The 15,970-nt window shown below is 42.3% G+C and overlaps 1 protein-coding gene and 1 pseudogene across 1 annotated transcript in view; both read right to left on the bottom strand.

The window, feature by feature from the left end:
• The window catches only part of LOC149233862 (Pseudouridine synthase family protein), a 336,954-nt gene that overhangs the window by 160,552 nt on the left and 160,432 nt on the right, over positions 1-15,970 (bottom strand). The gene's annotated exons all lie outside the window — the stretch shown is intronic.
• LOC149233863 (cysteine--tRNA ligase, chloroplastic/mitochondrial pseudogene) lies at positions 3,046-5,015 on the bottom strand (annotated as a pseudogene).

Below are 15,970 nucleotides of genomic sequence, written 5' to 3' on the forward strand. Positions count from 1 at the left end.
TAGAAGCTTCTACTCATCAAAGGTATGGGTAGCAGTTCCTTTATCTAAACTGCTAATAAGAACCTTTTGTGACAGCACATAGGATCTCCTCATCTGAAGAGACCTCTACCTTCAACGTGGTTGGTCTTTAGGACAGCAGACAAGATGTGCACCTAAAACACAACAATGTCTCTTTCTTACAGCAGATAGGAGGTGTAGAAGACTGTGTTTGTTGTTGTTCCTTACTGTGACTGGTTAGGGCACCCATGTGCTACAACAACCCCAAACAGTCACCTAAAACATCCCTCCAAGACTATGGCCTTATCAAGGAAGGAGTCAATCGATTGACCCTTCTTCATCTGATATGACCTCATCTAGTTCTCGAGCAGCATTCTCCTCTGCACAGAAGTATGTTGGTACAGGTTCTTGAGAGCCTCCCACATCTCAACTGTCGTTTCCTTCTCAGCCATAGTTTTAAAAACAGGTTCCCGATCTAACCGGCCAGTTAGCAAGGCCGCCGGTCTAAACCAGCCAAAAAACCCGGTTCAAGAGCCCATTTTGCTAAAAGTTGCCCTAAACCAGTGCTAACCGGCCGGTTCCGTCCTAAACCGGTCGGTTAGAGGCACGCCCACCGTGTAATTCAAAAAGTGTAATGTGGACTGTGTTTTAGGGGTTTTGGGGGGAAACTAAGGGTGTTTTCACTCCAAAAACACCCTCTCCAAGCCTTTAAGAGGCCCCTCTCACTCTCATTTTTCTCACACAACTGTTTTGGAGTGTTTGTGAGTGTTTGTGAGTTTGTTTGTGAGCTTGGAGAGTGTTGAGTTTTTGGTGAAGTAGTCATCTTGGAGTTGGAGTTGGAGCTATTTCGGAGATAGTGTGTAGCTGTCAGTGGAGTTGCCATCTTCAAGAGGAGTCTAAGGAAGCTATTTTGCACTTCTAGGTAAGGATTTGCACTTGAAAATTCCTCATTTGACTGTTGTCCATGAATTAATTTTTTTTATGTGTTATAAACTTCTCACTTCTATGATCTACCATCCAGGTAGTCATCATGCCTCCAAAAGCCAGAGATACTGCATGGGCTCATTGTGATATGATTGATGGCAAAATGATCTGCATATATTGCCAAAAATCCATTCAAGGAGGGGGTATTAACAGGTTCAAGCAACACTTGGTTGGGATAGGAGGCCATGTAAAGCCATGTGGAGCACCAAATGAAATAATAGGGCATATTAGGGCAAAATACCTTAAGAAGTTTGAGACTCAAGTCACTGAACCAATAGAGAAGTTTGTGACTGCAAAGTTTGGGAGTTGAGACTCAACCAACTGAGTTTGATCATGATGACTGAGACTCATGAGAAGTTTCAACTTCAAGTGATAATGTTGATCATTATTATAGTATTACTATTACCATATATGTAGAGTCTAGACTGGCGTGTTTGTTCTTGTTTCTTTTGTCGATGATATGTATTGCACTCGGTGCCATTTTGATATATTCACCTTTACACCGTATATAAATGAGCAATCTTTGCATATTCTGTCTCTATTGGCTTGGAATCATGGTTTTAAATCTTAAAAATAGTTTTTTTCATTAAAAAATAATTATTTAATGTATTTTTCTAAAACCAGTTCGTTTAGACCAAACCAGTCACCTGTTCCAATTTTAAAAACATTGTTCTCAGCGATATGTGGTACCACATGATCCTTGACCCCATCAAGGATAATGCACTTGGCCCTCGCCATCACCTCCTCGTACTTGTCGTTATCATTGGGGTCGACTGGGATAGCTATAACCTTCAAGGTGAAGTTCTTGACACGACTCCTGTCAAGCACTGATAAGATTCTCGCCTTCCAAACTACGAAGTTCGATGCTCCATCCCGTCTATCCTGGCCTCTTACCCCGTGAAGTGCCATGACGCTCCTCTACTTCCCTCCTAGAAGTTCTCTGTTCGACTCCTCTGAGTCTCTACTTTCCGTCTGGAAGTTCTCTTCTAGACTCCCTCTGAGTCCTGATTTCCCTCTTGGAAATCCTTCTACCGCTTGTCGAGATGCCCCCTGTTAGCACTTGAGATTTCACCTCAGGCTGAGAAAGGTAAACCTCAAGGCTACATCAAACCATTCAGCCTCGTAGCTAGCCCTACGGGGCAGGAGAAGGCTCTCTCCGGTCAATCTCGGTAGATCTTCAATGGAATGAGATGACCAACAAGGTAACACTGATATTAGGCTAGTAAACTGATTAGAAAGGTTGATTTGGGGTTTTTAATAAAATGACGGGGTTTTCTGGGCTGCATGGGCAAAATCACAACTTGAACAGAGAAATATAATGAACAACACAGGTTATCGACTGAGGCAAGGTAGGCAAGAAATTAGGCATCAAATCTAGATTTAAATGGGATGGCAAGACTGGTGAGGAGCTAAAGAGGGCAAACAATAACTTTGAATCCTCCTTAAACAGTAGAAAACATTTAAACATGAACAAACTTATAGGCAGAGCATGGCAGGCATGAATTCTTACCTAAACACTTCATTTGTTCAGTTAGAAATGATCATGTAGTGAAATGAAACATAACAGATTACATATGAAACAAGAGAAAAACTTATGCTAAATCATCATGCCACAGGAATCTCAGAAGTCAGAGCTGTGAAATTTCATTAAAAATCCCTGCCAAAAACTGTACATTGAAATCTCTGTTCTCCAGCACTCTTAGCACTCAGAAACTCCCCCTTTTTACAATATATTAAATATAACTCAGAGAAACAAATCGATGAAAAATATGGGGCAGTTTCACTTAAAATCTTAAAAATAGGAAAAAAGTCTGCTCTAAAGGAACAGCGTTACAATTTGTTCGTTGATAACAAATGAATTGGCAGAACCTGTAGCTGAATTTTCTGAACTGCAACTGAAGACCCAAAATAGACCAACCAATTCGGTTTCTATGCTGGGATAGTTATCTGTATTTCAATTTGGCTTTTGACTTTACGCTGCATTTGAATGAGAACTAAAACAAAAGTAGCGTAATATCTTCTCCAAAAACTTTTCCCTACAGGTCAATAAAAATAATGAGCTGTTCAACTATAATTGCCAGAATAAAGAGAATCACCATTTTTTCTAAAACAGAGCATCGTTTCCCTTGAATTCCTCTGATGGCCGACACATGGAGTAACTGCCGGAGCGCAGATCTCCACAGGATCAGGAACCAAATCGCATTCTTTGGCTATGATAGATAATCTTGACTTAAGTTCGGTTTGCCACGTTACATTTGCCATTTCTTTTATGGTTCGCAGCACTTCATCTTCAGTAAGGCCGGCCCTTTTTAATGCCTTGCTTTTCAATTGCAACAATACCTCTGAATAGCTTGGAGACAATAGCCGGAGATCACTCAATATATCCCTGATTTTCACCTCCAAGGCATCCGAAGATTCCATTCTTAACTCTTTTTTACGACCCTGGCGAGTAAACATTATATCATTCATAATCTTCAATGGTTCTGATAGTGCATCCAAAGCCATGGCTATATGCAAATCATTTGACATTGACGATGCAAAAGCATTTTGTATCCTGTTAATGCAGTCTTGGATATCTTTTGGGATAGGTTGAGCAATGCTTTGCCTGACATGCCCAGACAAGCATCCTTCACAGTCCTTCAAAGTCTGCAAGACTGGTAGATATAAAAAAGGCGTTCCGATGCATTCTCTAACTGAGATTTTGAGTAGTTAAGTTGAGAACGGTAGTGTGTGCCACTTAAAAATAGTCGCAAAGCCAACGGATGATAGGATTCTAGGACCTCACGGATTGTGAAGAAGTTGCCCAAAGATTTAGATATTTTCTCAGCGTCAACTGTTACAAAGCCATTATGAATCCAGTAATGTATATCGCTGTCATTACAAGCAGCACAGCTCTGAGCTATCTCATTCATGATGTGGAAATATAAGATCCACCCCTCCACCATGAATATCAAAACAGTAACCCAAATGTGCAGCACTCATTGCACTGCACTCAATATGCCAGCCCGGTCGACCAGGACCCCAGGGGCTATCCCAAAAAGGCTCACTGGGCTTTGCACTCTCGGTCTTTAACCTCCTCGCATCCACTCACTTTCCATAGAGCAAAGTCCGCAGGATTTTTCTTCCGTGAATCCACTGCAATTCGCTCCCCTGCACGATTGTCATCCAATTTGCGTCCAGACAAACAACCATACTCTGGATATTTGTCAACCGAGAAGTACACATCACCATTCTCAACCACATATAATCACTACTGAATGATGACTGACAGCCTCCATAATCTCCTGCTCCATCATAATTATTGGAAGATTTTTTCTGCTTTCTTCAACATCTGGTGGTCTCGAAACATGAACTACAAAATTAGTGGCCAAAGGAGCGCATTGAAAACCCTTAGAAGCACCACTGGTTTGTGTATCTAGCTTTTGACTGTCCCCTTCAGAAACCTGATACTTTCTTCTTCTAATCGCATCAATTGACTCGTTTTCTCCAACATTCAGCTTGGCATTCTCCTTTTGAGATATTACACTAGTCGAACCAGAACCTCTTTCATTATCAAGGCCCAAAAGATGTGAGGATGCAAAAGCCTTGTCATTATTACTCTGTGGGACAATTACTTTGGTGACAGCCAAAACCTGTTCAGTAGAGGTTAGGGAATGATCTTGTTCATCTCCAGTTGAACACCTATCCATAGAAAGACGTATGGAAGATCCTGTATCATGGTCGATACTCATGTCACTCTGTTCTATATTGAGTCCTGCTTTCGATGTATTATCCGCATTCAATTTTCCATCAGTAGAGGCATCATCTCCAAGCTTGTGCTTCTCCAGTATTTCAAGAGCATTAGATCGCCTGGCCCTTTTATCCTTCTCTTCTTGCAGTCGACATAATTTTCTTTGTTGATTCTTGCTCAAGCACTGAGAACTTTTCTTCCTGTCTTTCTCAACCTTATTTTTGTCCTTTTTCCTAGACTTGTGATTGCCAGACAAGACAAGTGCATTGCCCGTCCAACATAGAGCCGTGGCTGTTGCCACCATGTCAGAATAGTAAAAATGTGCCAATTCGAATTTTCTATATATATCGCCTCAGCATAGGAAACAAGAATAGAATTGCAGCAAGTGCATTAGGCAACAAATATACCACCACAGCTAGGATATACAAGGAAGGGAAATTCCACCCGCTAACCCAGCTCTTGAAAGTTTTTATAAGACCAGTAGGATGCTCCCAGGTATGCGCATAACAGACAGGAAGTATGATGACCCATACAGCAGCAACTACAACCTTCAATATATATCTGAGAATCTGTTTGAATTTCATAGAGTGGAAGTTGCAGACATTAGGATGCACTGACAACGATGTGGAATATAATGAACCAGAGATTTAACGAAGATCTCATCTAAAACCAATGTAGCAAGTGACTTCTCAAGAGATGAAGATTGAAGAATATTTGTAGAAATACATGTCCCAATACAAGCTGGTGTCGCAACTACAATGTCTGGAGGCCCAACCATAGCAGCCTTAAAATCTCGGATCACATTCCTCTGATAAATGAACAGCAGGGCATTCCCAGCGCTAACACAATCATTTAATTCAATAGCTGTGACAATGAAGTTTGTTCGGGATTTCCAGTGAGACTTTCTCCAAATAGCTTTTTGCCTCTGATTGATGTTTTGAATTGTGCTTGTGCAGAGATAGGAGCTTGAAGTCGTTGCTGCCTTTTGAAGAGCTGGAGAATAAATTACATAATCTAAAACAACACATTTAATGATTTCTTCTTCAAAACAGGGTTTTGAAGAAGAATCAATCTCTGACATGAGACGGAGTCTAACACCCCCTACTCTGATCGTCTTGTGCAACTGCACTGCTGATCCAGGTTCCTTGGCTAGAAACCCTCGGTAACAACTCCTTTGGCCCTGCTCTGTCAAGTATTGTTCTGACTACAGTATCTCACAACCTCCACTCTGCAATGTTCCTGTAGCCTCTCTGTGTCAGCCCCTCTCTGCCTCACGCTACCTCTGTGTCACCCTGGATGGGTCTGCGACAACCCTGGGATGCCCTATGTCAACCCTCTGGCCCTCACGTCAGCAACACTAGCCTCTCTGACGCTCTGCGCAGTTCTTGGCTTCTTCTGCGTGGCTCTGGTTGGTTGATGTCTTTTAGTCCTCTTGTGATCTGCAATCATCCTCTGAATCCATGTTGAAGTTTCTAAGTTTACTTAATTTAGAAACCCTTCATGCACTTTTTCTGATTTATTCCTACCTGCTTGTTATTTTTCTTTAACAAGTTATTTACAAAGTAAATACTGAAAATAAACACCAGTGCATGCTCAACATATTACATATCAGCAACTAAAGGAAACAAGAATAAACACGCCACATGACACCATTATTTTTGGACCAATGTCCCAAGAAAAACCCAATGCGGGAAAATCGGTGTAGCTATCTGAGGGTTTTCTTATTAAGCAATATCAGAGTACAATCTGGGTCCCGAAACTGGCCTACCCAACAGAGAATTTCCTTAGCAACTATACCTAATAGTTTGAGAGAAATCTCTTGGCTGAAACCCTGAAAAATCCTTCGGCAGTTCCTCAACACAAAATTGCTCCTGCAACCCCAGCGTTTGCCCAATCTGGACTGCGTCAGCCCCTCTCTGTCTCACGTTGGCCCTGTGTCAGCCTTTCTTGGCCTGTATCAGCCCCAGGAGGCCCTGTGTCAGCTCTGGGAGCCTCTATGTCAGCTACGCTGGTCCCTCTAGTTCTCTACGCAACACATGGTTGCCTCTACGTGAGCCCTTGTTGGCTCTGCATCACCCTCCTTGGTTGTTGTGCTGCTCTCCCGGCACAATCTCTACCTTCTTTGTTCCTATGTACTCAATGCCCCTCAGCTACTCGCCCGATCACTGATTCTATCTCTCTTAGCAAACCCCACTCTAAAGAATAGAATGATTGATCATCTGGTGTGCTCTCCAAGTGACCATCAAGCCTCCTCTTATACTTTTCCTGTTGACATCTCAATGGCCGTGATTAAGTCCCTAATCAACGGCTAAGATTAGATCTGGCCTGATCCATGTCTTTTGGACCACTCTAACACAGATTCATATTAATACACATTAATATTTTATTTTCCCTAAGTTTAGACTTAGGGACTCCATTAAAAATATTAATTATTTTAATATCTCCTTATCTGTTTAGAATTTGCCGAAACCCTTTCTGGGTATTGGAGATCTCATGTGCCCCAACCTCTCCACCAAATTTCGTGGCTAGAGCACATCTAATGCTACCCCAAATCAACAATTAGAGACTTAATTTCGGTCGTTGATTTGTCAACAAGAAAAGTATAAGAGGAGGCTTGAGGGTCACTTGGAGAATATACTGAGGGAGACCAGTGAGTTCAATTTCTGGAGCGGGGTTAGCTGAGAAATTGAACCAGTGGTCTAGTGAGCAGTCAGGAGGCAACAAGTATGGAACAGAGAGACGGGAGATCAGTGCAGAGGCAGAAAAGGCAGACGCAAGGCCATAGGGAGCCACGCAGAGGCAGCAGAGACTACGCCGAGCCAGCAGGGCCTGCGTCATCCACACAGAGGCTGCAGAGTGACGCAGAAGGCCAGAAAGGTTGCATAGAGTCTCAACAGGCTGACGCAAAGGGTTTCAGGCCACGCAGAGGTCAGCAGGGCTGACGCTGGGTTCAGAAGAAGTGTTGGAGAATTTGTCTATCTATGGGTAAGCCAGTTTGGCACCCTATTGTACTAGAAAATTGCTGAATAATAAAATCCTCCCTTGCTACTCGGTTTTCCCACATTGGCTTTTTCCGGGGACATTAATCTAAAATATTTGTGTCAATGTGTTGATTCTTGTGCATATGTTTGTTTTTGTATTACGGTGTGATATTTGCAGCAGTATTTATTTTAATGTTTATTGAAGTGATTTCATGAATAACTTATGGTGAAATAAGTAGGAAAAGATATCAATTACTACAGTGATAAAATTTTCACATGGTATTAGAGCTAGTAATCAGAGACAGAAAGGGAAAATCAGTTATAGGTCGAGACCACGATGCAGACGCATCCACCTTAGGGGACTCACGCAGATTTTCAGAAGATTGCACAAGAGAAAGAGATTTCGATTTCTCTATGTTGGCTTCCAGGCTGGAAGAAGAAGTGTCGTGCATGACTAGTGTTGCATCATCAGAACTATGGTATATAGACAGTGGAGCCTCGTGGTATATGACAGGAATCAGGGAGTGTTTTTCAGAAATCGAGAAGAGAAAATGAACTTTCAAATCACCATGCGAAACAAGGCAAAGTGTACTCCAATAGGGAAGGGTACCATAGTTTTTCAAACAGAATCAGGAGAGCGGTTCCGTGCCACAAATGTGTTGCATGTGCCAGCATTGGGGATGAACTTACTTTCCGTGTCACAACTACAAGGCAAGGGTTATGACGTCTACTTCATCAAGGAAAAGGTATACATCAAACACTCGAGCTGGAAAAAGAAAGTGCAGATCGGGATCAAAAGTAATCAGTTGTATAGATTACAACTAGAATCACCAATGGCACTAATAGGCAGTCATGGGGGCAAGGACTTCAATGAACTATGGCACAAAAGGATGGGTCACTTGCACCATGGAGCTCTGAGAATTCTCAAGAGCACTGTAACAGGAGTTCCAGATCTGAGTATGGAACGAGATGATGTATGCAGGGGATGCACTCTAGGAAAGTATGCCAAGGCAACATTTCCTAGGAGCAAACACAGGGCCAAGAGTGTACTAGGATTAATACACTCAGATATCTGTGGACCTATGTCCGTCAAAGCTCTCAGTGATGCCGAGTATTTCCTTACCTTCATTGATGACCACTCAAGGAAAACTTGGATTTATTTTCTGAAAACCAAGGATGAGGTTTTCTGTCGATTCAAGGAGTTCAAGGCTCTAGTGGAGAATTTGACTGGGAAGAAAATAAAAGTTTTGCGCTCCTTGACAGGAGTCGTGTCAAGAACTTCACCTTGAAGGTTATAGCTATCCCAGTCGACCCCAATGATAACGACAAGTACGAGGAGGTGATGGCGAGGGCCAAGTGCATTATCCTTGATGGGGTCAAGGATCATGTGGTACCACATATCGCTGAGAACAATGTTTTTAAAACTGGAACCGGTGACTGGTTTGGTCTAAACGAACTGGTTTTAGAAAAATACATTAAATAATTATTTTTTAATGAAAAAAACTATTTTTAAGATTTAAAACCATGATTCCAAGCCAATAGAGACAAAATATGCAAAGATTGCTCATTTATATACGGTGTAAAGGTGAATATATCAAAATGGCACCGAGTGCAATACATATCATCAACAAAAGAAACAAGAACAAACACGCCAGTCTAGACTCTACATATATGATAATAGTAATACTATAATAATGATCAACATTATCACTTGAAGTTGAGACTTCTCATGAGTCTCAGTCATCATGATCAAACTCAGTTGGTTGAGTCTCAACTCCCAAACTTTGCAGTCACAAACTTCTCTATTGGTTCAGTGACTTGAGTCTCAAACTTCTTAAGGTATTTTGCCCTAATATGCCCTATTATTTCATTTGGTGCTCCACATGGCTTTACATGGCCTCCTATCCCAACCAAGTGTTGCTTGAACCTGTTAATACCCCCTCCTTGAATGGATTTTTGGCAATATATGCAGATCATTTTGCCATCAATCATATCATAATGAGCCCATGCAGTATCTCTGGCTTTTGGAGGCATGATGACTACCTGGATGGTAGATCATAGAAGTGAGAAGTTTATAACACATAAAAAAAATTAATTCATGGACAGCAGTCAAATGAGGAATTTTCAAGTGCAAATCCTTACCTAGAAGTGCAAACTAGCTTCCTTAGACTCCTCTTGAAGATGGCAACTCCACTGACAGCTACACACTATCTCCGAAATAGCTCCAATTCCAACTCCAAGATGACTACTTCACCAAAAACTCAACACTCTCCAAGCTCACAAACAAACTCACAAACACTCCAAAACAGTTGTGTGAGAAAAATGAGAGTGAGAGGGGCCTCTTAAAGGCTTGGAGAGGGTGTTTTTGGAGTGAAAACACCCTTAGTTTCCCCCCAAAACCCCTAAAACACAGTCCACATTACACTTTTTGAATTACACGGTGGGTGTGCCTCTGACCGGCCGGTTAGCACTGGTTTAGGGCAAATTTTAGCGAAATGGGCTCTTGAACCGGGTTTTTTGGCCGGTTTAGACCGGCGGCCTTGCTAACTGGCCGGTTAGATCGGGAACCTGTTTTTAAAACTATGGCTGAGAAGGAAACGACAGTTGAGATGTGGGAGGCTCTCAAGAACCTGTACCAGCATACTTCTATGCAGAGGAGAATGCTGCTCGAGAACTAGATGAGGTCATATCAGATGAAGAAGGGTCAATCGATTGACTCCTTCCTCGGAGATTTAATGTTTATTGAAGTGATTTCATGAATAACTTATGGGAAATAAGTAGGAAAAGTAAATCAGTTACTGCAGTGATAGAATTTTCACAGTCCATAAGTGATTGTGCCCCAGTGATATCTCAAGAGATCCTTGGCAACAATCCAATGTATGTGATGAGGCTCGACCATAAATTGACTCAATATATTCACTATAAAGCATATGTCCAGACGGGAGTTCACCAAGAACATCAAGACCCCACGAGTTGACGATACTCAGAAGGTTTTCCCAAATCGGGCCCAGCAGCACTTCCACATAACTTCTTAAAGTTAAGTTCCATCAGAGTAGTCACGGACTTACAATCCACCATCCCACATCTTTCAAGTAGCTTCACAATGTATTTTCCTTGGGAAAGGAAAATAACACCTGGATTTTGCCAGACCTCCAAACCTACGAAGTAGTGCATTAGTCCTAGGTCCTTCATCTCGAATTCGGAAGCCAACTCCCTCTTGCATTGATATATAAGAGGGTCTACACCTATCAGAAAGAGATGTCCACATAAAGTACTAAAATGGGAGATCTATAATTTTCAACCTTGAAGTAAAGGTTCGAATCAGCTCAATTCTTGTAAAACCCAGCTTCATCAGATAGTTGTCGATCCTCTCATACCAAGCCTGGGGATCTTGCTTCAACTCATAGAGGGCTTTCTTCAGCCTGCATAAATGTGTCTTTCGATCTAAAACTTTCAACCCCTCGGGTTGTTCTACATAGACATCCTCCTTAAGTGAACCATGCAAGAAGGCGATCTTGACATCCATTTGATGTAAATTCCATCCTTGAGAGGCAGCAAGGGCAATGATCGAACAGACGGTGGTATATCAAGGAACTGGTGTAAATATCTCATCATAGTCCACACCTTCCTTTTGAGAGAAGCCTCGAGCAACAAACCTAGCCTTGAACTTTTCAGCACTTCCATAAACTCCATGTTTGATCTTGTAGAGCCATTTTGAGGTGACAACAGATTTGTCCTTAGGTCTAGGGACCACATCCCAGACATCATTCTTCGTAATCGACTCGTACTCTTCGTTCATAACATCCTTCCAAACTTGGTGCTTCACAACTTCTTCGAATGTGCAAGGCTCAATTTGAACAATGGTGCTCATGGCAGTTATGTACCCTTGGTACCTATTGGGCTTCTTACTTTCACGAAATGTCCCGCTTGGTGCAATATGTCTCTCAGCATCTTCGAGAGTGTCCCTAAGCCATGGGGGTCTCCTCTTTGAGGAAGAGGGATCATGGGGAGGTGGATCAATGGGATCCATCGGTCCATCAGCATCAGGCATCGGCTCATCCTGCAGTTCTCCCTGCTTTCATGTATCTTCTTCTTTGTCCTTCCTTGGAATAGGAAGGTTCCTAATCTTCCCAAGGGCAGCATCTTCATCGAAGGTGACATCATGACTTATTTCCACTTCTCTTTGACCAAGCACATAGATTCTATATGCCTTTGAAGTTTCACTATAGCTCACAAACGTTCCTTTCTTCCCAGATGCATCTAATTTGCTTCTCTTTTCTTTCAGCACATGAAAATACACAGGGCTACCAAAAATTCTAAAATGAGAAACATCAGGTTTCTTACCGGTGAAAACTTCTTCGGGAGTTTTGGAGTCCAATGCTTGATGAGGGCATCTATTTTGAACATACACAACAGTGTTGGCAGCTTCTCCCATAGGAACTTCGAAAGGCCTTTATCATGAAGCATGGCACGAGTGGCTTCTATAACAGAACGATTCTTCCTTTCAGCAACACCATTTTGCTCAGGAGTATATGCAGTAGCAATATCCCTCTTAATGACGGCTTCTCTACAATCGTATTTCACTCATTTGACTCATATTTAGTTCCATTATCGGTCCTCAATATTTTGATCTTCTTCCTTGTTTGATTTTCGACCAAGGCTTTGAAAGAGCGAAACCATGTGAACACTTTGTCCTTCTTCTTCAAGAAATAAATCCAAGTTTTGTGAGAGAAGCCACCCACAAAGATAGCATAATATAAATATCCTCCCAAAGATGTCACGAGCAACATACTAGATAGATCATAATGAACCAATTGAAAAATGTCGATAGTCTTGCTATCACTTGATGGGAATGGTCCCCTTGTATGTTTTCCTTCAGCACATCCCTGACAAACACCTTCATGTTCTACTTTAAATTCGGGCATACCTGTCACCATCTTCCTTGCATCAGGTAGAGCTTTATAATGAAGATGAGAAAATCTTCGGTGCCATAATTCGGATTGAAGAGATGTGTCGCAAGACATAGCTCCCAATGGACTTCCTCCAACTTGATATAGGTTGTCAACCCTGAATCCAAGAGTAAATGCTTCTTTGAAATTTCTTTTCCAAACACGTACCTTTCCATCAATGAATGCCACCTTGAATCCTTTGTCCTCCATTGTCGAGATAGATACCAAGTTCTTCTTTAGATCGGGTACATATAGTACTTCTTGTAGATGAATGGTGTTACCTTGATTCAATTGAAGAGTAACATTCCCAACTCCTTTCACGAGATAGGTGGGATTGTCTCCAAGAATGATTTCCAAATTTGTATCCTTTTCTATTAAATTTGAAAGAGCTTCCTTATACCCAGTGAAGTGCCTTGAGGCACCACTATTAATCAACCAATTTCCTAAGGTATCCGGAGGAGAGGCAGTAGAGAGGGCAGATATAAGATAAAATTGTTTTTGCTTGTTATCTACAACATTAGATCCATCATACCTAGATAAGATAAGATAATTTTATTAATGTCCAACGAATGACCACAAAGTAGGTCAAAGGGACTGTCGGTTACATAAGGGGGCTGTGCCCAGCAGGAGAACCAATCGGTCTCCTCAGAAAGACAAATGCTGAAAGGAAGATAGAAACTAAAAACTAAAAACGAGGCGGGTTGGGAAGAGCGAATGGAGCTCCGATCCCGGCCACGCCTGTTGATCTCTAGACTGCGTCGTAGTCTCACTGGTGAAGAAGACCCTGGGGGCTCGGATGTGGGAGTCCGCTACTCCTAGCATCCGAGGCCGAGAGAAAAGAGCTGTGGGTAGTTCAGCAAGGTTTGCTGGTTTGAAGCGGTGGGCGCTGGTTGCCTCCCCTTGTGTTGTCTCTGTGATCTAATGATCCTGGGCTGCCTCTCGGGGAGATGCCTGGAACGGTTCTGCTGCTGGGCCCTCGTAAGTAAGGGGCCTCTCCTCTTAACTGAACGAGGGTCTGTCGATCTGTGTGAGCCGGACTGATCGGTACTCGGACTGGTTGATCTCTTGACTCCTCGGGCTGAGGGGAGTATGCTGAAGAAAGAGGTGATCTGACGAGTAGTGTTGGGTCGGACGGGAGGCTGGAGGATATGCTCCCGATGCTTTAGAGTCTCCTGGATGTAAAGTGCGACACATCTCTGGTTCGTGTAGCTGAAGAAGCTGGATAGGTTCTATGGTCCTCTGAACAGACAGTGGTAGCGACCTCTGATCTCATAATATATCGGACAACCGAAGATAAAGTGCCATTCGGTTTCCACCTCCTGTGTATGGCATAGCCGGCAAGTCCTGTTAACTCTCTCTATCTGGTGGTCTGTCTCTACCCGAAGCCTATGTGATCCAACTCTGAACTGCCCGAGGGGGATCCGAAGAGCATGCATCCAATGTCGAAGTGTGTACTGGGGGTGAACTATAAGCCCGTCTCTGATACTCAAGAAGTGCTCTGCATAGAACGCCATCTTTGGGCGCAGCCCCCCCGGGGGGTTAATCCATGTGACCTGGATAAACCGCCTGTAGATGTCTTCCTTGATGATCTTGTTCAGTTCCTGCCTGGGGGGGAGTCCTCTGGGGGCATTCAGGGAATACTGAAAGGGGGGGAGATGATTTATATAGAGTTTCTTGATCTTTTGGGAGGTTGACCATTTCCATGTTGAGTAGCAGGAGCATTCCTTTTTCCTTTGTTGTTGACCCTGCCAATCCTTTGATTGTTGTTTCCCCTGAAATTGTTGTGGTTGTTGTTGTCATCATCCCAAGGTGTATCCCTTTTATTAGGACACTCCCTTGCATAGTGGCCAAACCTGTTGCAAATGAAGCATCTACCCTTGCTTCCATCTTTGAATCCCTATCTTCCTTGGCCTTGCTTCTTTGAACCTGCATTGTTCTTCTTTTTAGCATGAGCGGAGAATGCAGTAGGATCATTCCTGTTAAGGACATGTCTCTCTCTATCATCCTTGTTTCTTCTTGAGTACATCTAGTCAACAATTCATCAAAACCTGGAATCCGGTCATTGTTGAGGATAGTAGTGTAGAACACATCCCATTCACGAGGTAGACTTCCATGGGCAATGAGAGTGAGCTCCTTGTCAGCAATAACTTCTCCAATTGATAGAATATCATTTTTTATTTCGATGATTCTCATGAAGTAGGATTGGATATCTTCTCCTCTTCCCTTCCTTATGTTCTTCAACTTGTTCTTGAGAAAGAGAACTTGGTTTGCATTGCAAACTTTAAACATGCTATCCAACTTGTCATACATCTCGTTAGATGTGCCCAAATCGAAGATGTAAGCAACTAAATGCTTATGAATAGAATCCCTGATGATCTTCTTAGCTTTGACTTCACATTTCTTGTACTTTGTCTTAGCGGCAGCCAGTGCATTTGAAGGAGGTTCAGCAATCTTTCCCTGCACATAGTCCATAGCATCATGCTCTTCCAAAGTCAAATCAAGAGACATCTTCCATGCATGATAATCAGACTTATCATTGAGCTTGTCATCAGATTTGAAGTAAGATGAGGAGACCATTGAATCTTGTCCTTGTCTAACAAATCTTAGTGATTGCTCTTCTCACTCTTCCTTGGGCTTTGTCTTCACCTCAACTCTGATACCATGTTAATTTTAGATAACAATGGTATGTTCTATGCTTTAGAGAAATCTACTTCAATTTTACTTATTAGCCCAATATCGATTTACAGATTAGCAATGACATTAACATTGATGGTAAATGCAAATAGAACATAAACAATAAGCAGAAGACAACCCAAGACAAGAGGACACAATATTTGGCAGATGCCAGAAAAAACCCCAATGTGGGGAAAACCCTTTGATCAAATCTTCTTATTATTCTTCAAAAGTTCAATAGATAGAGAGAGAGTACATCATTCAAAATTTACTTGCCCAAACATTATCAAAACACTCCAGTCAAACTACAGCCAATAGGATGCCCTAACCAGAAAGTCAAAACAGGTCAAACCAGCAGAAAGTTTCCTCCCAATAAGCTCGGTCAAACCCAGTCAACTCGGCCTCCAAAGACAATCTAAATCAGCCCAAAACAGTCCTGAAATTCTTGGTCAAACGTGGTCAACACAGAATCAACGTTGGTCAAAGAGTTGCAAATTCCTTGATTTTTGTGCCAAGAGATGCAGCCTAAAGAAAACGAATTTCCTGCTTGAAAAATGCATTCAAAAGAGGAGGTTTGACCCTCGGTCAACGCTGGTCAACATCCATGTAATTTGCCCAAAACAGATCTGAAGTTTTCAGCCTGTAATTTCAGTCAA

This window comes from Pinus tabuliformis, chromosome J, assembly GCF_031772625.1.
Source record: "Pinus tabuliformis cultivar Carrire ecotype Pingquan chromosome J, CPIR1, whole genome shotgun sequence".
Lineage (NCBI taxonomy): Eukaryota > Viridiplantae > Streptophyta > Pinopsida > Pinales > Pinaceae > Pinus > Pinus tabuliformis.